The sequence below is a fragment of the Strix uralensis genome, chromosome 4 (assembly GCF_047716275.1).
Source record: "Strix uralensis isolate ZFMK-TIS-50842 chromosome 4, bStrUra1, whole genome shotgun sequence".
Lineage (NCBI taxonomy): Eukaryota > Metazoa > Chordata > Aves > Strigiformes > Strigidae > Strix > Strix uralensis.
In genome coordinates, this window is record NC_133975.1 from 69,162,265 (window position 1) to 69,186,304 (window position 24,040).

Sequence of the window (24,040 nt, forward strand, 5' to 3'; positions counted from 1 at the left end):
TCAGCTGAGAGACATTGCTAAAATGTTTAGGTTTGTAAAAATCAATGAGAAAGGATTCCATCAATTGAGAATATAAGCAGAGGAATAAGGACTGAATTCAACACTGGATGAAAGCAAGTAGCGTCAGCTTCAAAGAAATATTTAAAGGTACTAAGAAGGACACAGAAAGGAAATGAAGAATCTTCAAAGAGAAAAGAACAGTGTTATGAATGGCATGGAACAAAAAGTACTAAAAGAAGAGAGACAAGGTAGATGAGTAAAGCAATGCAAAAAAAAAAAATCAAAGGTTTGTAAAGACTCACAAGCTACACAGAACATGCACAAAGTATGGAGGGAAAGCCTGCAGAATGAAAGAGAAATATCAGGGAAAAAAAGAAAGTAAAATATTATGAAAGACAGACAAAAAATAGTGACATATAGCTTGCTGTTAACGTTCAAAAAGTATTGAAGACAAAAATGTGCTCCCTGCCATACCTTTGCTAGACTTTGCCTTCCACCCTCAAGAAAATAGGTCTCACCAGCAATGTACAGATGAGGGGAAATTCAAAGAGGAAGTGTTTACACCTTGCTCCCCACTGTTATGCTCTTATCACAGACTCTACTAACTCCAGAACTAGAGGATGACTTACATGCTTTGCCTTTTTATCACTATATTTGTCACTCTTCTTTTCTTTGGAGTTGGAAAGGAAGAAAAAAGCTTCACTGCCAAATGCATATGTTATTTTCTTTCCTCAGTGTCAGCGTGCTTTTCTGTGTAGGCACTTGCTCCACAAGAGAACCTACCCTTCTTTAAATTATGACATTAGGAGATACACTCCTAAGGCTGGATAGAAGAAGTCTGAGGTTTTCAGTTTCTAGTATTGTGCAGTATCGGCTTACCTTACACATCCTGTGAAAGAGAAGACTGCAAGATTGCAGGCAGACTGGAACCAAGCAGCAAGAAGGAAGCCTCACTTCAGTTACCCCTAAAAAAGTGGTAGCAAACATGAGTTGGGAAAGAATGCTGGTGTGCACTATTCAGTTTCTTGCTAGGCTGTAATCACAGAGCTGCTATCTGTCTGAACCACATTTTATCTTCTCTGTCATGTTATGTTATGTACTCAAGGCAGCTACAAAGCTCTTAATTGTCACAAAGATTCAAACTAAATTATAACCATAAATATATGCAGCTTCAGTTAAGGAAAAGTGATGCAATGTCTCTACAGTTGTTATTTATAAAATACTGGTCAGACACTAAAAAAATATGACCAGGATAAGTAGTGTTTTTAGATAATTACAAATAAAACTGCTGATAAATCTGCCAGTCTTAATAGATTTACATCTGCTAGGAAAATGAGGAGAGGCAAAACTGTCTTCATATTATTATTAAAGCTTGTTAAAAACTTTGATCTAGCTCAAGGAAAAAAAAAAGTTATCTGTTTTTTATTACTGAACACTGAGAGAGAAGTTTTAGTCTTTGAAGATATACCATAAACAAGATGAAAACAACAAGAAATATAAAGGCTTTTTATCTGATATAAGAATAATTTCCTAATTTGTGCTAGCTATTGGCTGTTAACTGGGTAGTTAGACTTCCATGAATACAAAAAAAAAAAAAATTGCTACTAGTATCTTAGGGATTTCAAACGGACAGAATTAAAACTATAGTGTGTATCACGGTAATGCCTGAAATAAAAATATACTTTAAAATTATGAGATACTTTAAAACACTGTAATAGTCAGTTGCTTTAGAGGATCAGCAGAATTTCTACATAAACTAACAGATAAGATTTAAATGTACTAAAAATTTTCCTGTAAAGAATTTTTTTTTTCCCCATACAGGTAGCTTCCTCCTAAAACTTCCTTGCATGTATGGTCAGTTTTTAACTGTATTTTAAAAAAAAGAGGAATAGGTGTGTTTACCTTTTTCTAGGAGGATATCATAGAAGAAAAGATACTGGGTTGTTGTCTGTGTCTTGGGTTTAGGTCCTCCAAGCTTAGTTGCAAGCTTTCTATATAGCTTTAAGGGAAAACAAAACTTGATCAGCCCTGTTTTTTGACTGCAAATAAGAGGTTTTCCTCACCTTAAGACAGCATTGATTATTGAGAATAATAACTATATTGTTGAGAAACATTAAAAAATATTTTTGCCTATGACTGGTCTCTGGACATTTCCTTTTATCTTATTTTGCATCTTAAAACACAAAAACCTCCCCGTTCTTTCACAGAAATCAGTTAATGAATACAGATTTAAAACCAACATGTTTTCACAGTACACAACAACATCAAGTTACATTCCTGAGATGTACCATTTAAAAAGATAAGTAACAAGCCAGCAAGTATATAAAACTGCTATTTGAAGCAGTTGGGCTAAAAAGATGGGAAACTCAACCCCATGATTAATATAAAACAAATGCAGATGTGCAAGGACATACCTAATTTTCCCTGGTTTGGATATAAGCTTGTATTATTAAAGCAAAATGATTTCTAACAAAAATTGCATTTTTCAAAATTGAATACCATTTGTGGTGACCACTCATGAACTCTACATATTATTTCAGAAGTTCAATTGGCACTAACTGTCTTTCCAGGTACAGGAAGGCAAGAAGTATCTGTTATTTTTTTAAGTACAAGTTTCTAATAATACACAGTTCTGTAGCTTAATTAGAAATATTTCATCTTTCAACATTTTTAATAAGAGCTAGGAAAGAACCTGTTTTGATATCAACTATCCTTAGTAGCAACATTTCACAGCATGCAACCTGAAAAGGTCAACCTGTCAGGCAATAATACATAAAATACAAATTAAAATGAGAGTAAGGAAAATCATCTTGAGGTGAAACTATTCTTCTACAAAACCAAAGCTATAATAAGAATCGTTGTGTTAGTATGAAGCACACCTTCTTCAGCTGTGAGAGAAAGCATATTTCTTAAAAATCTGTTCACTACATTATAGATAAAAAAAAAAAAAATCAGATAAAAATTGGGTGTTAGTTTGTTCACTAGTAACCCATTTTGGCTATCATAATTATTATCATAGTATCAGCATAACAATTTAACAGGTGAGAATTTTAATTCATTTACTAGTTTAAGGCATGCTATGCTTTGATTCTATCAATACATCCAGCTGCAAACCAGTTATTTTTCTGTTTCCAACATCATGTATAATCAGCTACATGACTAATGACTCACCACAGACTTCTACAGAGGAGGTTAGAGAGCTACACTGATTTCCCTTTGAAAACTTTTCACATGTCTATTACATTTCTGTGGGCAGCTTCATAAAATGGTGGAAAAGCTGTTCCAAAGTGCTATATCAAGGAAATAACACAGCACTATGTGTTTTCTCCAGGCATGAAATTTTTAATGGGTTATGTGAAATAACACAGAAGCAACACCTGTCCACAGAACAGATTTAAAATGTTTTTGTTTCAAGGATAACCAATTGTACGTTTAGAATCCCTGGTCCTGAAAGCTGCATTTGATCCTTCACATTGAGTGCTGAATCTCCCTAGAATCTAAATTACTAGCTCCCCAAGGAGACAATTTTCAGGTTTTGCAAGTCAACCCCAAACCTCAATAAAAATAAAACAACAGAGTTTTACTGAGATGGTTCTGTGCTTGATTGCCTTTCAAATACTTACTAAAACAGACTTGCTTTCACTAGGACATCTGCCAAACTAATGAAAATCTGGGGCTACATCTACAAGAAATGACAACACACACAAATGTTCTTTTCCATAGTGGTCACAAGCAATACACTAATTTCTTTTTTCTATTCTGTTGCGACACTCAAAATGGCATTAGGAATCTTCTTCCTTCAATACAAAAATCAAATTATTTTAGTTTTAAAAATTAACCATGTGTAGTCCCTGCTTAAATGACTTCTGTGACATGTTCTGCATATTGCTTCTTTACACCACCACCAGTTAATCACCTCTGTTAAAATACAGATCCCTCATTGCCATCAGGAGAATCTTGGTATTTACAGAAGAATGTTAACTCTGACAGCTTGTTTCTCGATAACTATACTGCACACTCACCAGCACAAGCATCAGACATAGTCTTCCAAAGTATCCTTTAACCAAATCAGTGAGATAGCACCTGGAGAAACGGACTATAATGTAGGTAGAAAATTACCTGGACAGGTCAACTGTGAGGGTTGTGATCAGCTATATGAACTCCAGCTGGCAGCCAGTTAGTAATGGCATCCCTCAGGGATCAATACCGGCACCAGTACCGTTTAACATTGCTATTAATGACCTGCACGATGAGGCAGAGCACACTCTCAGCAAGTTGGCAGATGACACAAGAAGGGCAGGGGGTGGTCATCAACATTCCAGATGATAAGGCAATTCAGAGTGATTGTAACAGGCTGGAGAAATGAACTCACAAAAACCTTAAAGTTTGACAAAAGCAGATGCAGAGTGCTGTATCTGGGATAGAATAACTCCATGCAACACTGTATGGCCAACCGGCTGGAGAGAATCTTTGCACAAAATTGTCTGGGAGTGCTGGTCAACAAAGAATTGAACACAAATCAGCAGTGTACCCTGGTGGCAAGGATAGCCAACAGTATCCTGGGCTGTATTAACACAAGTGCAGCCAGCAAGTTGAGAGAAATCATAGAATCATAGAATGGGTTGGAAGGGACCTTTAAAGGTCATCTAGTCCAACCCCCCTGCAATGAGCAGGGACATCTTAAACTTGATCAGGTTGTCCAGAGCCCAGTCCAAACGGATCTCGAATGCTATTTCCCCTCCATTCAGCACGGGAGGGAACAGGGAGGAGAGCCAGCTTCTTCTAGGATGTGCACGGTGAGAGGAGGAGATGCAATGAACCCAAACTGCAGCACAGAACATTAACCTCAGCTCCACTTAAGGGTGTATACATGTGAGAAAGGAATTTCCCTGAAGAAACTTGTAACTAACTTCTCAGTGCTTTGTCCAAAAAGTTACCCACTCACACAAATCCAATAAGACAAAAGATTACAAATCAACTTTACAATTTCAAAGAGGTAAAAGTTACTCCCTGAACTGATACACAATTTCAATAATGGCAACATTTAGAAGTGATACCAAAACAGCACAGAAAACAACTGGAAGAAGAAACATTCATTTCACTGAGATAATCAGCAGCTGACACCACCTAGCAAACAGTTTTAAATCTAGTTCTAAGTTCCCTAAGAGCAAGTTTGAACATGTAAATGGAGACATTTATACAAGTACTACCATTTGGTAGTTTTGGAGTTTCCTCTACTATCTGAGTTTCGACTTCATTTTTTAACTTTATCTTTCACCAAAATAAGAAATAACAAACAAAAGTGACCTTTCAGGCAGAGAAAAAATGTGGTTGGTCTTTAAGAAAACATTTTATTCTGCCTGTATAATAACCTACCGGGAAAAATGCAAGCTTTTAGCAAAATGTCACTGTGCTGTCGCAGTTGTTCTACCACTGTGATGAGTAACGGACAACTCTGTAAGACTGCTGTAGTTCACCCCGCACTGGGGTCATTGACCACTTATCACTGCAGGGATCATTGTGAATAATGACAGTGGAAAATATGGAGGTAGCTGGATAAATAAATATTTGCCATTTCCTGAGCACCCAACCCTGTAAATATAGTTTGCCTCTGAATTAGGAGAATTTAAAGGAACTATTTGAGGTCTGCTTTTGATTCAACATTCATCAGTTTGTAAGGTATGAGGTTAAAGGTAGATTAAATTTTAAAATAAATGTATATTTTCTTGTACATAATCAAAATATAACCAAATAATATAATCATATAATCAAAACACATTAACCAACATTGTTTTGCTTTAAATCTGCTTGTTATTTGCTTCATTCAGAATAGTTCTATACTCATTGGACAATTACACACCTGGGGAAATATATATTTTGTTTCATGAAAAATGTATTATTATCTGGAAAGCATAGATTTACGAGATGAACAAGGCATACATTTGTTTAATTTTTGGAAATAACTACTTTTGTTTCACTCATCTCTCACAACTATGTTACTACTGTCACTGCTGATACTAGCATTCCTTGGATAAATTCAGTATACTGACACAAGAAAATTGTAGCAGTAGCAATTACAGCGGATGTTCCATAAAGCCTATAAAATAAAGGAAATATAGTTCAAAATTCTTCAGATGTTCTACAGTTGGTAGGACATCTGCAGAAAGAAGTGTAAACTAAAAATAGCACAGGAAATTTTACATCCATTTCTCTGGACTTTGAGTGGAACTTGTTTTTTTTTACTTTCTTGTGGGTCACGGAAAACTCGTAACACAGGGATTGAAAGGTGGTTTTTCCTCCTTAGTGATAGAGTTATCCACTCGGTTTTAACCTGATCCAATGCTTAGTGAAATCTTGGAAAGGGTTACAATTTAAATTGTAATCACAAAAGTGGGTATTTTTTTCTCCATTTCCCCCCCCTCCCCAAAATATATCAACTCCATGCAAGAATGATTTCATTTGAAAGAAAATAATTACAAAATTATACATTATACTTGGACATAACAAGTTCATAACAAGTTCTAGCAGAAAGAGAAAAGAAAGAAGAATCGGAGGTTACCAAAGTCAATACAAAATCCTGCTCATGCTTTCCCCAAAAGCCTCATTTAATTTATCCAGAATTCAAGAAATAAATTCACATAATGACCTTTCACATATTCTTATGTTAAGTATTATCATTTCTGTCTTAAATATTCATCATTATGATGCTTTTCATAAGTGAATTACAAAGCCATATGCATCAATCCTCCCCAAACCAGAATATAAGTGTTTGCACATTCTTTCACTTAGGAAGCAAAAGTAATCCCACATGTCTCAGGATCAATAGGAACTAATCAACAAAACTTGACAAAGTATATTAAAATGTCAATAAAGTCAATAAATATTTTCTGCTCTAGAGGTAGATATCATCAACTTATGAATTTTGCTAGTAGAGGTTTAGTAACGAGAAAATAAGTCTTGAATGCCAAATCACTTATAAACTGTTCTACTCTATTACCAGTATGCTGTGGGTATAAACACTATATTCTTCATAATCTCACCCAGGAAGAATTCCACTTAGTTTAAAATTAAGTATGTTCTTGGGTTTGATCAAACAAATAAAAATTATCTATTAAAAAATAGCAATGATAGCATTGTCACTCTTTGCAATGAATCTATTTTAAGAACTACTCTTTGGTAATTCGGAAGTCTGTGATCACCTCAAAGTCAGTGTTACAAATTTGTGACAGTTTCTCATATTCACCAAACAGTTAAAGCGAGGGTGAGTGAAAAGAAAATGTCTGTAATCCAGATTATAGCCAAATCCATTTTTGCCTTGCATGATGACCAATACATGTTTTGAATTCTGACCCTCTGAACCAACTACAGCAAGTCGAATGCAGGCAAACCTAGTCCAGAATGGTTAGTGTGTACATGCTTTCTTTCAAATGTGGAGCAGATGGTGCATTTTAATTTTATGTCTGGATGTCTAGGATGAGTAGGTGATGATAAAAGGTTTCCCCTTTGGTGCAATAAATCAGTGACTAAAATATTCAGAGACCTTTAATTCATAACATCTTCCAAAAGAGTATTTCATTAGCCCCAAACTCCTCTGAGATGGGGAGCAGACATTGAAATTCTCTCAACTTTTTTCTTCACAGCTTCATTCAGTGTTATCAAGGCACCTTTTATGACACAGAGCACACATCACTAGTGTCAGTATGGGCTACAGCTACAGCCTAGCTTCTCATATTGTTCATCTGGGAAGATTGACTGAGATGTTGCCTTAGTTGGTCTGTAACTGATTTGGCAGTTTCTTAAGGAAGGGAAAGCCAAATGAAACATGAGGACTGGAAGAAATGATCCCTCTGATGATGATCACTCATCTCAATAGACAAGTCCTAAGGCCACATCAATATCCCGGAACAGATGAACCAAAAAAAGTGGGAGTTGGGGCTGAGCATGGTTTTATTGTCTACCACTAACCATGCCACAAGTTCATGACAAATATTGGCTCAGAAGAAAGAGTAGATTCTTGATCAGATCTCTAAGGTTGAATATACGTAGTTATGATGGTGGTTTGGCCCTTGTTAGCAGCCAAACTCCCACTCAGTCATTTGCTCACCCCTTCCCCTCAGGGGGACAGGGGGGAAAATAAGAAAAACAGGATGAAGAAAGCTGCTTTAAGATGAAGTCAGAGAGATCACTTACCAAGTACTATCACTGATAAAAGAGACTCAACTCGGAAAAATGAATTTATTGCCAATTAAAATAAATATTTAATTACTGATTCAGGTACTGGGAAACAAAAACAAATGAAAAGAAACAGACATTTCTACACTTAGGGAAAAAACCCTTTCTTTTCCTTTTTCCAGGCTCAACATCATCCCAGACACTTCTCCTCCCCCTTGTTATGGCCACAGGTTACACTCTGACCCTTCAGTGAGACAATGGGCAGTGTTGGGCAGGGGAAGCTGTGATCAGGAGATAGGGGTTTCCTTCTACCACACCTTGTTTCTCCCTTTTCCCATGCTCTTGCCTGAGTCCTCCACAGGCTGTAACCCCTTTGGAGGTGTATCTGCTCTGCTCTGCATTCATCCATGGGCTGCAGACCCTTCAGGGATATATCTGCTCTAGCATGGATTTACGAATGTGCTGCTGTCCCCTCAGGGGTGCACCTCCTCTGACCTGGGTTTATCCACAGTCCCTTCATAAGAAGTGCCTGCTCTGCTAATGGAGCACCTCCTCCTCTGACCATGGCACTCCCTCTGTTGTAACTCACTCTTGTTCCTCACTCTTTTGTTCCCTCATCTTCTACCTCTAGCATTTTTTGTCCTTTCTCAAATGCATTTTCACAGAGGCATGACCAACTTGGCTGATAGGCTCAGCTGTGTCCTGCAGTGGGTCCGCTGCAGAGCTGGCTGGAACCAACTGTGTCCAGCATGTCCTGCAGCTCCTTCACTACCAAAACCTTTCCACGGACACCCAATACTGTTATCAACTAGCTTTGGTGAACCTGTGAACACCCTGCTGCTGACTGGCAGATGGCAAGGCATTATTTGAGATGTCATGCTGAATCACTTGAGAGTTTATCATGTTTTCTGACTTTAGCACTTCTGTTGCTGAAACTGTTTCATTTTACAGGGAATTAATTACTTTTATCATATAGGGTAGAACCTGATTCCATAGAAGTGTGGTTAATTTATCTTCAGAATAACAAATTACAGGCATGCAAAGGACCAAGACTAGATTAAGTAGTTGTTCCAATTATTCAATCTCCACAAGTGATCATACCTACACAATGTATTTTACATTAAAAAGCACAGGCTGAAAAGTGCATGTGAACACTGCAGACCTTAGATAGTCAGAGACAGCCAAACTGACCTTAATTATGCTGTACCATGAAGCAGAAGCATCAGGGCCAGGTATTGCACATCTTCACATGAGCTAATTTACCCATCTTTCTAGAGTAAATGGACCTTCACAGAGTTCCATGCTAAAACTGCTAGACTGCTATCAGAAATATCTATTTCTTTGACTGAAAGTCAAACTCCAATAAACAAACAGTATTAAAGGAAGAATGAAACATGCAGTGTTTGATTGACCTTCAACGGCCTGAAGAGATTAAGAAATTTCCAAGATTAAGAAGTTCCCAAAATACAAAGCAAAGGACTGATTTTTATGGACCAAATTTTAAACAAGCCTGTAAAATTGCAGTTCTTAGACTGCAAATGAAAGGGGAAAAAAAAACCCAACCCAACCTTGAAATGCAATTTTAGATCCTTCTTTGAAAATCTGGCTTAAAAAGAGAGGAAGGGCTACAATCTAAGCCTCTCATCCCCCTTCTTTTTCCTTTTTTCCCTATTTCACAGACATAGAGTACAATCAAGGTCTGTTCCTGATTTGATTAGAAATGCTTCCTGTGCCAATTACTTTTTCACATAAGCCAGTAAAAACCCTTTCTGACTTCAGCTGTCCTTGGCAATGACTTGTCACCACATGGAACTTGAAAAAGGCTCAGAACTCTGCCAGTAATATATAAGAAAATCACGCAACAGAGGGTAAGAAAATGTTTCCTTTTTAGTGAAAGGCAAACAAAATATGAAACTACAAAGGTTTTTTTCTGCTGATTTGAGAAACATAGATATTAAAATTACACCTACACAGGCAAGCTAAATTTTTAGAAAAGTTGGACCATATTACGGAAGAATCTACTTAAATACAGTAATATTACAGTAGTGACTGCAGCTCCACTTTGTGCATTGTAACAGGTTCCTAATGCCAGCTCCAGCTCCCACTCCATTTTAGAGGGGAGAACCAACACTGATTAAACCGCTGACTCACTGCTTAGAAAACTTACTGCAGAAGGAATTTATTAGATGATAGCTAAGCAAAAGCATCTAAGGAGAAAGCCCTGAGAAGATGCTGTACAGACTGTTGCTGGCAGTGTTCCCATAACCGGGTAGTGTGGTAAAATAACAGAAGAGCTACTGATCAGAAGAGCTGGTGAGGAGGAGCCAAAGCCCATTATCACAGACGTTTCAGAAGGCTTTTCTTCAGACCAGTTATGGTCTGGTTCCAAGAAGTGAATACCTTTAGAGTGGTAGCATGCTACACATATTTCAAAGACACACTTATGATTTGTTTTCATGTAAAAGGAATGAAGCTTGAGTTTCCAAGCATGATAGACAACATGAATCAAAGCACAGTAAATAGGTAAAACTGGTAGATTAGCTTCAGAAATGCACTCCCGAGCTGAACTAAAACACTAGTATAGACTTACACTGCAAAATATGCAAGTCTGTGAAAAAATCCCGTCAAATAACATTTTCTTTATTTTTTTTTTCTCATTACTACTTCAGAACATTTTAAATCTATATAACAACAAATGCGGAAATTAAAGTAGTAATTCAAACACTGAGCTCTGGAATCCCCTGTTGCATTCAAACAACTGTATAAAACAGAACCTTTATGCTCAATACTCTACAACACATATAAGCCATTTATTTGCATATCATTTTCCTCCTAAAGCTATAACTTTAATTTCTATTAGCAGATGGGCCTGATTCTTGACTTACTCTGAGATATATTAGTAATGTTGACCCTGACATTCTGGATGGCTTATGCTTAGTTGATTAAAAATCTTGACCTTCCTCTCTGTAACACTGCTCTTTCTAAATCCACCCTGAAGGTATTAAGCAGATATATGCATTCTGAAGTTTGCATTATTAACATCTGTCTCTCCGTTAAAATGCTTTACAAAAACAATTAGTATCGAATGTTGTCTGTATCTGCTGCAAAAACTATCTTCTCTGTAAGAAAAAAGCCACGCATTCTTTTTACTCCTAGTTTCAGAACATTCTAGTTCTAATGCCACGTCAGCTGTATATTAATATACAAGGTGTTAACATTGAAGCATTGATAAACAGCAGCAACAGAAAACAAAAACTCTCAAATTTCCTTTGTCCATTTAAATGTGAAATTGCATGTGTAAATAAATGACATTTATGCAATATAGTGATATATACGTGTTTCAAAGTAAATACATTAAAAACATGTTATGTAGCATCTATTTGTTAGCAGTGTTTTAATTTATTACTAGAAGCCAAAGAAAGATTTATTTGATTGCTTCATGGGTTTATCTTCATGATTTAAAATATAGCAACTACTTTGGATGAAAGTGTTTTATCCCAATAGATTCATCTACCTAGTCAACAAGCTCATACAGACTTGCACAAATGGTGCAAAGAACTAAATCTTAATTACATACATGGACCTATCATTTGTGTATGACTGCTATTTTCAAATCCTTTCATACTGTGGACTAAATGTATACAACATACACCCTGCCATTCCACCACTTCCTTCTGGCAATTATAACTATTGCTTCCACAGAAGTTAAAACAAAGTACTTTTACTCACTTTGATGTAATATAGCTGCTGGAAACAATACCATGTAGCCATCAATTTGTATTTCACAGAGCAGTATTGCCCAGAAGTTTAAAAACTACATTCATAACAGGCAAAGGCTCTTCCATCCCTCTGTAAACAAGAAAGTTTAAAAAACTCAACTCCTTCTGAGTTTGCTTAACTATTTTTCAACTTTTTAATATTTACTTTTTTAAATATTAAAGGATTTACTATAGATGATAATGCAGTAATATTAAAGCATAACTGCAGGCCTGCAAATTGATCTCAAGTCTGATGGTATGAAAAAGTTGATGGTATTTTTATGAAATTTTTAACCATCCCTGTGATGATCATCTTTATGTACTTTCTTGTTTATCTCCAACAGACATTTGTTTTCTTCAACCTGAGTAAACTATTCTATAAAGTCAGTAACTGGGAGAATGGCTGCCCTTTATATAAAACAAAGTGGTTTAATTTTAAACTAGTTAGAACTGTATCAGCCTTTGCACCCAAATATATTTAGCCTCTGCATAATACATAAGCCCTTATGAAAGGCTCACTCAGAACGTGTATAAAAAACTACGTTTCCTAACACTGCAAAATTCCACCTAAGTCTCACTACAACAAAAGGAAAATATTTCAGTGACAGTGCAAAGGGGCAAGGTGAGGATATAGGGTACCACTAAGCTAAGACAGATTTCAGTCAACAGCTTTGATCCTCCAAAGGCAAATGTAATGAACAGTTTAGTCCTTCTCCCTTCCCACCCCTTTTTTTGGGTCTCCTCCTCCCCAGTTTGTGGAAAGAAAGGAAGTGTCTTATACAGATTGTGTACCTAGGAGCTTCTTTCCATGTTCTGATTCATCTTTTATAATAGTCTAAGTCTATGCAACTCATTTCCACTAAAAACCATGCATAGAATATAATTATCCAACCAGTGACAGCCACGTATTATGCTGTAAGGTACAGCAGACTCCTGTCCTCTTTGAGAACAGTAATTTCTATTGATTTTGTTTTCCTCACATATTGTGATATAACAGTTTCTACTCCTCACAGCTAAGCTTCATGTAAAAAAAAAAAAAAAAAAAAAAAAAAATTGAAAGAATCTGCTTTGTATCTTCTAGAAATCTGCCCTTTTAAACCATGTTCTAAGTTTACCCATGCCTAAAAGTACTTAGCTTCTAAATTTTACTTATATTTCTTTGGTCAAAAATGTTACCACAAGTAAACTTCACCTTGTCTGTCATAGAGGAAGAAACAGTAGTGTTTGCTATCTGCCACTAAATTTTAATCCCTATCCAGTAATCTTATTTGCACAGGCTAAAAGATCCTTGGGAAAGGGTCTGCTCTGCATGAGAGAGGTCTACACTTGTGCATCCTACCAAAACTTGTACTGGTAAATATCAGTATCTAATGTTCTTGTGTTAGTGGAGCAAAATGACTATATTACTTGAGGATCTTCACTCCTTTGTACTAAATGTATGTAAGGACATTTACATTAGGAGATTATATATGTAAATTTACAAATAGATTGCCCTACAGGCTTCTGCTAGTGACATATACGATAATGTGGTTGAAAATGTTGTGTACAGTGTATATACTATGAATGCATTCCTATATCCCTTTAATATTGTTTCTATCAATAAAATATTTTGCATGCTATGTGCAGTGGTGGCCAAAATGAGACTTATTAAATGTCATCAAATTTTAGGGACCATATCAGCATTTTAAGAGAAGCCTTATTAAGATGAAATTCTGTATTTCAGCTTGTTGTGAAGTTATTTGACATTTCAGTGTCACATCTACTCCTGATCAATAATGTAATACACTGTATACTACATTTTAGTGAGTGGAAAGACATTTTTGTATGCATCAGTTATCTACTGAAGTTATCATAATAAGAAACTCTGCTGTTAACGTGTCTTTGGATTTATGCTTCTTTTCTCTGCTTTTGATCAAATCTATGATAATTTTTATAAGATAAAATAGTAAGAGATGCTGGAAGAATAGCTCATCTGAATGCAAATGAGGTTTTTTTTTTCTTTATATAGCTCTCAGGGCTTATCTTTTTATTACTCTTGCAGAAAGCAGGACAGTCTAGTTAGAGCCAGGGGCTAAATCAGAAATGACTTGACAATCCACTGATAACATGGCGTTTTTAGAATATATTCTCTGCTCTAAGCTCCAGTGACTAAGGGTGAATCATAAATTGTACAAGTCAATCAGCTTAGGATTTGTTTTTTACATGAAGACTTATGAAAACTTAAGTGTATTTTATTACCTGAAATGAACTTTTATCTTGAACATCTATGACACACTAAAAAAGAAAAAAGATTGTAAGAAAGTATAAATGAAATAGGAATTTTGTTTACTAGATTTTGCTTGTTTGGCTTGTTTTTAATAGCTTGAGTTCTGCCATAGTATCTGTGATGTAGTATTAATAGCTGGGTTTCCTAACAGTCATATAATACCTGTTTAGGTACTCTGAAGAAATCTAAGTAAAGAGCTAAATCAGTATGTCATACATCAAAAAACTGGGGACACATGCACACACACATACTAAAGCCTTTCAAAGCACTGACTTTCAGCCCTACCTTCCATCTTTGCTATTTTGAACAGAAGACTATACTTACACCCTTCTCATAGTTGATCTTTCCCTTTGTAGAGACATTTTTCTATACTGTCCATGTTTATGGCTGAAGACCTGGAGTGGATTCTCACTCTGACTGCTTATGCCCCAACCTATGCCTAAAATATCTTGATGTAGTCCAAGATAGATTCTGGGTGGCAGCAAAAGTCTTTTTTGATTATGTGAACACCTAGGAGGGGTCTCAGAAATGACATCAAACCAAAACCTGAGGGAACATATGGACTAGGCACCAGAAGTAGTTGATGGTTGCATATCTTTGATATCTTTGAAGCCTACACCAAGTTGGTAATAATTTCATTTAAAATGCATTCTGCATCTAATGTTAACTGTTAGTGATTGATCTGATGCCTTTTGCTACTGCATATAAGAGTGCTAAACAAAAATTTTATTATAAAAAGTAGTATTCTTACAGTTAGCTTCAAAAAAACATGAGTTTACTTCTTTTCAAAGCCTGACCAATTTTCAGTTAAAAATCGAAGAAAAACAACCGCATTTCACATATATCTTTAGCATTATATCTTTTCTGGTTTTTCAGTTTTTCTATTCTTATTTAAGGTATAGGAAAATAAAAATTATTGAACTGGGATTTCAAGGCAGGCAGTAGTTAAGGTATGGGAATGTATGTTGTCATCTGAAAATCCTCAATATCACTGGACAATTTTCTGAAGCTAAATTATTTCTTCCAACAAAAATAACTACTTAGTGTCTTTATCTTCCCTGGTGCCTCCAGAGAGTGCACTACTAGCTACATAAGTATATATATTTAGCAAAGTTACTAGCTATTTGAATATATACATTTAACAAACTATATAATTTTTAGGACACTATACTGAAGTAGTATTTTATTTTTTAAGATATTATAACAAAAGGCTTACTCTACTAGAGCAAAGTGTTTCCAGTCACAGTGTAGACCTCCATTGTCCTTATTAAATAACATTGCTTTCCTACTATATGGGTAAAATTGATAAACCGAATGTGGCACACATATATTGTTGTCATTGCTAAATATAGATTCTGCTATGCTGCCAATTATCAGGGTAAAATTAGAATCAAAATATGCTGTTAAGAAAATTAACATACATTATTTCTCCCTGACCTTCAAGTATTAAGGTTATTCTTCATCTCTTATATTATTATACCCTCAGTTTGTCAGAACAGAACAAGAGATTTGCCACTACATCTAGTTCAACTGCAAGTACCATTTTTTCAATTAATTTTCACAATGTACATCCTTTCCAATTATGCAGTCTTATTCATTTGTAGTTTTTATTTGTTTCTTTTCAGTTATACATAGCAAATATTAGTTCACATGAAATATAAATCAGACAGACACAGTACATCAGCTTTGGGTATGTTTTTTCTTCCTTTTCTGGATAGTACCCATGGACAATATGGTTAACAACTTCCTTACTTCTCCCCTAGAAAAACCCAGCACAAGCTTCCCAAACTGTTCTTTCTGAAAGGCATGCACATTGGACCATGAGTCAAGAATATTATTAATTACATGTAGACCAATAGCAATAGCTTCACTAAAGGAGAAAATTAAATGAGACTAACTAACCAATAGGTTAGCAAAAGGTGAGCATTAACACATCGATGTATCAGTTTAACTGTCAACTGTCCATAGTAGCTTTCAATGCTGATAATGGATTTTAGTACCACCTTAGGGACAGATTTTAATTGTGCACTGTAATAGTGCTGTTTAAGCCATTATATGCCTGAAGTATTGCTATTTCTATAACAACTTGGATGTAAAATTTGACTCTGGGCTGAATTGTGGCACTTAAGGGAAACCAGGAAGAAATTATTTTACACATTCAAAATTAAATTTATTTTGCATGCCTGACATTGCCATTTGCCAATTTTAAACAAATTCTGGCCCAAGATTACTCTACAAAAACTGTGCACTGGTATAACCTATGATAGTATCTTGCAGACAAGGAGAGAAATGAGAAGAAGGAAGCTTAATCATGTGGCCTAAGAGGTCAAGATCCATGGGTTCAGCAAGACAGAGGAGATAACAGATGAACCAAGGGAAAAAATGGGAAGACAGAGAGTGAGGTAGGCTGACATAAGTACTCTTTGCACACTCGAGTTATGCCTGGTTATGCTCCCATGAATCCACATGCAGACACAGCCTCTTTATGAAGAAAATCCCATGTTAAACAAATCTTGAGTTCTTCTTCCCCCTCCCAAGTAAATCAATAAATCTAAGCTTTTGAACAAATAAAACAAATATAAAGGTCACAAGGCCTAGTGGCTTCATCTGTCATACAGTGACTATACCCCTGACACACAAGGTTTCTTCATCAATATTTACTTCTCATCTTTCCATTTTAAAATTAGAATGCAAGCATCATATTTGTAATGCAATGTTCCTGAAACCTATGAGCTAATATTCTTGTCCCAATTAAAATGAGGCAAACAGATTGGTTTTAACACTCAGTGGCATTCTTTTTATGGACTCTTATTCCTTCATAGACCACTTAGTTATAAATAATCCATGCATAGAGCAATTAGGTCTCTTCCTTGTTTTATGGGTTACAGACTTTATGCCTGTGTAAGTAACATAAAATACTACAATGCAACAAAGCACATTTAAAACCCTATGTTAAGACTCATTGAATACTTTTGATATTTAATTTCTTCTCATTTGTCATATGATTACAGCCTTTTCACTGAATCACACAATTACTGAGTCCAGACCAAAGAATCACTGCTACCTGAAGTCTCTTTAGAAAGGATCATCTTTAACACCTACACAGTGTTAAATGCGACGTTAAGATAAGATACTGACAGAAATATAAGGAGCTGCAATTTTCACACAACTAACAACTCAGAACTAAAACAGAAAATGATTTCCACACTTTTTGTGGTAGAGAAGCAATAGATACATCACTTCTTTTAAAAGAATGATCTCATGCACTTACAGGATCATGTGAATGACAAGGGATAGTTGGGTCACTGAAATCAGTGAGAAAATTCTCCTTTGCATCAGTGGACCTCACACCAAGACTTAATGTTTCTTCTATTCTGTGTAGAGAAGAGGAAAAACTTAAGATGAAAGTGAGGTAGAGGGGAAATGACAGAAGAGATAGGCAGATTTGGCTTTGCCTTTATTGTTTAAAGTTAAAATCACTACTGTGCTTTCTCTTATCTTGCAGAAATGTTATTTATAACCTTTATACTTTAAACATAAGAGTCAGGTTATGCTGAATTCTACAACATCAATAGAGATGTTCTAGGAGAGTTTGCAGCAACAATTGAAGTCTTTGCCCTCCTCTATGTAGAAAAGATTCAATACTGCCTAGGGAATTACATTCAGGGACAGAAATAGAGTGAGTGTGAAAGCTTTCTTAACAATTTTTAAAAATAAATTTAGACTGTGAAAGACTGGGAAGAATATTAATCTGTTTTATTCATACACACTCTCTTTTAAGGCAAATTAATTATGCAGCAGAAGTATTTAGCATAAAAATACAAACTTTGAAATGTGAGTGTTAAGTGTAGTACAGGGAAATGAAACTGATAGAACTGATAGAAGGAGATTGAAAGAGGCTAATTAGAAAATGTCTGGGAGAGCATAACCATTTGACAAAAAGTACATAAGATAAAGCACTGTGGGCTTTAACAGATTATTAATGGTCTGCAAGATTTATTATCCATTCACCTTTGAGATCAGCTTTTTTTTCCCCTCAATTTAGTGTAAGCTACAGAAATTCAGAACAGCAAATGCAACTGTTGGTTATAATGAGGTCACAAGCTAATTGTGTTCTTATTCCAAATTTTAGAGTAATAGCCCTAGGAATATAATATCCTACAATAAATTAGTTCAACCAACTAAAGCTATAAACTGGAAAACTATGACCAGATTCTCATCTTTCTTAGTTTTTCATAAAGGCTAAGCATAAACATTTGTTCTGTGGACCTCAATCCCACTAAAGGTATTAATGCTGTGAGAAAAATCCCCTTGTGGGTCTAAGCAGATTCCTTTACTGCAATGACTTTTTTGCCCAAGGAAAAATAGCATAGATAATGTTTCACTGTAGCAGTCACTCATTTAGTCATGTGGGTAAGGAGTATTAATTCTCTCTGTACACAAGGTTCTGAAACTAGACCTATGAGAAGAGTGACTTGAGACTTCTCTACCAGTTTTCAATGGAATTAATGTAATAGCAGAACCATTAGAAATTACGGCAATTTTATGCAAAAATAGAAGAGTTTTAAATCATTATTTTCTACATCAAAAAGAAACAGGTACAGCTTTGACTATTTGGTTTTTTAGATTAAAAAGATGACTTCTGCATCCCCTGTCCCCATATCTTGGTAATTATTAATCTTTACTGTAAGTAGGAAGATGGAAAAATTGATGTTATTGGCATTACACAGTTAGAACAGGGAATCAAGCAGAACCAGATGTGAATTACAGACCTATTGTGTAAATCTGTAGTATCCTGCTAATTCTGTGAGTCAAGTCTTCTGATTTACCTGAGAGTTCACTACATAAAAAGACTGTATGGTCAAGCTTTACATTTCAGAAAATGAAGAAACATGTTTTCTCTAATTTTCAAGTACACTGGTTTATAATTGAGCATGAATGATAACCTGCTATTGTTATTTGTTAATAATCATACTCTGGGTTTACTATGGAATTCTAATACTGTAGCAAGAATCCCACATACAATTAGATACAATACAGACTTCTATACATAATATTTACTTAGAAATAAATAAAAATAAACAAGCAAAGGGACTGGACTTTTTTGAGGGCATGTGTTTTACATACTAAAAAAGTGGCCTAGTGCCATTGGGAATATCAAAAGTAAGCATATTTCTGGAATCACAGTCCTACATCTGTGAGAACTGTGAAGTACATGGATCCCTTCTTGGCATGGACAGGAAAGAGTCTCTGTTTCATCTGAGATCAAACTGCAGAGATGGCTGTTGTGTGAAAAGATGAGAACCTGGTATCATGACGGCTCAAGTACAAAGATGATGCAGAAGTTTCTTTGCTAAACTATTCCTCTCAAGGTCAGGGCTGCCAGATCTAGAAACTTGTTCTCATCACAGCTTGCTCTGGAGTAGTCATGACTAATGGGACATCTGCCTCACTCTGGAGCAAATCATTTAGCAAGCATGGTTCTAAGCCTGGAATCTTAGCAACAAAATGTGAAACAACTGCCTGTAGCTTAAGAAGAATCTTTCTAAAAGAAGCAAGTCTTTCTAAAAAAGAAGCCAGAAGTACTGGGGCCAAGAGCTGAACACTACCACAGAAACATTTTTTCCTTCAATCTCAAATATACAGGGGGGAGAAATGACCAAAAAGATAAATAACAAGGGCTACTGAAAGAAATGGTGAGTAGAAGTTCCTAGAAAATCTAGGACAGTAAAGCAAAACACACAAATACATATATAAGATCCTTTCCTTGCTCTTTCATTTATTTATTAATATCCTTATTGGAAAGAAGTTCCTGGGGTTCTTATTTTTCTACGGAAGTATTTACTTCTCATGAAATACACTGCAATAGAACATTCATAGCAATAGATTATATGTCTGTAATAGCAATGTAATAGCAATTTCAATAAATGTTTGAAACATTTAGGCACCTCATGAAATAACTGAGTGAAACAGACAATGTAATAGAATGTCTGTCATTCAAGTCATTTTGCAAAGTGACTCAAAATTTGTAGTTATTTTATAAAATGACTGGTTTCAGAATATGACCAACATAAATATGATTTGTCCTTTAGTATGGTGCACCTCTTCATATCTTAGAGAACTTTCAATACACTGTGAAATAGCTGATATACAAAATATTAGCAGAAAAATATTAAGACATAAAGTTCTATGGATAAGGTTTCTGTATTTTATTCTTATTGAACGCTACTTATCATACTCACAAAGTTGGCAGCTGAGAGTCCTTCCTTCTTCAGACCCTTCCTCAGGTATACCCATTGTTAGGTGTTGGAAGCATGAGAAAAGCAAAACAGTGAGAAATCTGCAAAACACATATTTCCTTGACACAGGGTGTCCATAATAAACACAAGACGGGATGGAGGTCCAGTGATTTGTGTTTGTCATGGCACCAAGGAGGAATGCGAAGCGAAGGTGTAGGCCGCGCAGTCCCATTCTTTCGCTTTTCTCAAGGACAGATATATCTCCTGCTCTACCCCTTTCTTTCAAGGGATCATTTTTGCAGTAGCCAGCTGGCCTTGTTTCTCATCCTCCCTTTTTTTCCCACAAAAACCAGCTCATCCCCTCTCACCAAGCAATGTACTGTGACTTTACTCAAAAGATGATGGCTTGACTACAGTCCCACCCACTCACAGAAGATAAATACTACCCCGAGTTTGTACCCAAATCAGAGGGACAATAATTCAACACCAATTGGAGGGACAGATCGACAGGTTTGTGCTCTCGTCCCCCCTCAGAAGGGACGCCTTTTGGTAAGATTCCCTCTGTTACACCAAGCGATTACCCAGGAACTAAGTGTGTGTGATTGCAATCGTTTTTCTTTTGTGTAATGCTATATAGCCAACCTGCAGTTTGTGCATTTATTGTAGACAATCTTAAAGAATCTGTAGATGTTACACAAAAATAAACCGTACTATTCGTGAATCTGCTTCTCTTGAATGAAACCAGACCTACAGCATATGGGCTATTTGGGCATCTGGGTCAGACCTATAGTTACGACCCCATACTATTCATGAATCTGTTGGCTTCTTTTGAATGCAACTGGACCTACAGCATACAGGCTGTTCATGCATCCAGGTCAGACCTATAGTTACAGTCTTAATTGGCATACCTATTAAGAGATAAATCCAGCCACCCCTAGCCCCTCTAATCTCTGAGGATCGGCTAGAACGTAAGGGGATTTATCTCTTACCAAATTAATTCATCACCTTAAATTCAATATCCATTTATGAAATAATTCTGCAAGAAATAGAGTCACTTTTATTATCACAAATTATTTAAGAATTATATGCAGCAGAAGTAATACTGATTCCAGCCTATGATACTTCAGTTTTATGCTGCTTCATCTACATTATCTCACCTCCATATTGTGATAATTCTACTGATTTGATAGCAGTTGTTTCAAAAATCTGCAGTAGCACATCAGTGAATCAGACCCACACAGTGTCATGTCATAACCTTGGAAACAGAAACCAAATAGTGACAGTAGAACTACTGGTATTTAATTGGTCATGGACAGTGTTTACAATAACTACAAAGCACAAATGAGGGCTAGAAAAAAGAGAAGGCAAGGATGTTCAAACACGGAGGCGTTTTCTATGAGATTAAATAGCTATTACTCTAGCAGCAACCTCAAGTTTATCAAGTCCTACAAGCACTGTCTTTTCTAGAAGATGGAATAACAGGTCAGGGAAGACTATACAAAACTTCTTAAAGTCTGTCACTGCACATTTATTGCTGGTTACAGAGACTGAGATAGGTGAACCTTTCTTCATATGCATTTTTTACCAGCTTGCTAACACTGAATACAGTGTTATAGTGATACAGTGATACAGTGTTACAGTCCCAAGCACTTTTTACTAGCAGCTTGAAAATATGTCAGAATATTTATTTTCTTAGCTTTTGTTGAACAAAAGAACACATGAACTCTTAACCCTGCACTGTCAAATTTTACTGATAAAAGGAAGGTAAGTATTATGTAAAAGCGTTATCCATTAGTGGAACTCAAATAGATAATTGTTCATTAAAGCTGTGGATGTGCAAGCCTCATAACTTTGGTAGTCTGGCATTTGGGGTGTGGGGTGGGGATGAGCTAGGGGAACAGGGCAGGCTGGAAGTAGCTTTCACAGGATCACAGAATCGTCTAGGTTGGAAAAGACCTTGAAGATCATCTAGTCCAACCATTAACCTAGCACTGACAGTTTCCAACTACACCATATCCCTCAGCATTTTGTTGATCCTACTCTTAAACACCTCCAGGGATGGGGACTCCACCACCTCCCTGGGCAGCCCATTCCAACACCTAACAACCCATTCTGGAAAGAAATGCTTCCTAATATCCAGTCTAAACCTTCCCTGGTGCAACTTGAGGCCATTCCCTCTTGTCCTATCGCTTATTACTTGGTTAAAGAGACTCATTCCCAGTTCTCTGCAACTTCCTTTCAGGTAGTTGTAGAGGGTGATGAGGTCTCCCCTCAGCCTCCTCTTCTCCAGACTAAACAACCCCAGTTCCCTCAGCTGCTCCTTGTACGACATGTGCTCCAGACCCTTCACCAGCTTCGTTGCCCTTCTCTGGACATGCTAAAGTAATTCAATGTCCTTTTTGTAGTGAGGGGCCCAGAACTGAACACAGGAATCGAGGTGCAGCCTCACCAGTGCCGAGTACAGGGGTAAGATCACTTCCCTGTCCCTGCTGACCATGCTATTTCTGATACAAGCCAGGATACCATTGGCCTTCTTGGCCACCTGGGCACAGTGCTGGCTCATGTTCAGCCGGCTGTCAATCAACACCCCCAGGTCCCTCTCTGACTGGCAGCTCTCCAGCCACTCCTCCCCAAGCCTGTAGCGCTGCTGGGGGTTGTTGTGGCCCAAGTGCAGCCCCTGGCATTTGGCCTTATTGAAACTCCTACAGTTGGCCTTAGCCCATCGCTCCAGCCTGTCCAGATCTCTCTGCAGAGCCTCCCTACCCTCAAGCAGATCAACACTCCCACCCAACTTGGTGTCATCTGCAAACTTACTGAGGGTGCACTCGATCCCCTCATCCAGATCATCAATAAAGATGTTAAACAGGAGTGGCCCCAAAACCGAGCCCTGGGGGACACCACTCATGACCAGCCACCAGCCGGATTTAACTCCGTTCACCACAACTCTTTGGGCCCGGCCATCCAGCCAGTTTTTTACCCAGCAAAGTGTGTGCCTATCCTAGCCACAAGCAGCCAGTTTCATCAGGAGAATGCCATGGGAAACGGTGTCAAAAACCTTAATGAAGTATTTACAAGTACAATTACTTTGTATTTGCCAAAGAATGATACAGCAGGATTTACATAATAATTAAAAGCAGAAAGACCTAATGCAAAACATAGAAGCTCAGAGACCGGGCAGAAGGTTCAGGAAAGAAGGGACTTCTCTTTCCACTGAATAAAAGGACTAAAAGACAGTAAAGGCATTTCAAGCAGGGAAGAATTTTAGCCACAGGGTGCCACCCACCAATGAATTAATGCTCAATAATGCAAAACTCCCTCTTCTCAATAAATCAATGTGGATTTTGCATAAAAGTTAATGACAGAATATACAACTCTTTAAAATAAATATCAAAATAGTACTTATCTTCAAAGTGCTTTTCAAATATTTAAGATTTGTTTTGAAAACAGGAAAACAAAGAAACTATTGTTCTGTATGTGATATTTACAAGTAGATAAAGTGGCAGCAAAATTTTGTACACATTGAAGACTTGCTATTAAAAAAAGGAAATTATAAAATTTTATTTTAACCTTTCCATAGGATTATTTTTGCAGGGTTAGTTAGATCC

General features: G+C 36.6%; 1 long non-coding RNA gene across 1 annotated transcript in view; it reads right to left on the reverse strand.

The window, feature by feature from the left end:
* The window catches only part of LOC141942208 (uncharacterized), a 72,696-nt gene extending 52,158 nt beyond the window's left edge, over positions 1-20,538 (reverse strand). Inside the window, exons 1-4 of the long non-coding RNA XR_012628563.1 lie at positions 20,439-20,538; positions 17,468-17,570; positions 1,903-1,999; positions 880-965 (exon numbers count right to left, since the gene is read on the reverse strand). This is a non-coding gene — a long non-coding RNA (uncharacterized LOC141942208). The remainder of the gene's footprint in view (positions 1-879; positions 966-1,902; positions 2,000-17,467; positions 17,571-20,438) is intronic.
* Positions 20,539-24,040: the final 3,502 nt, after the last annotated feature.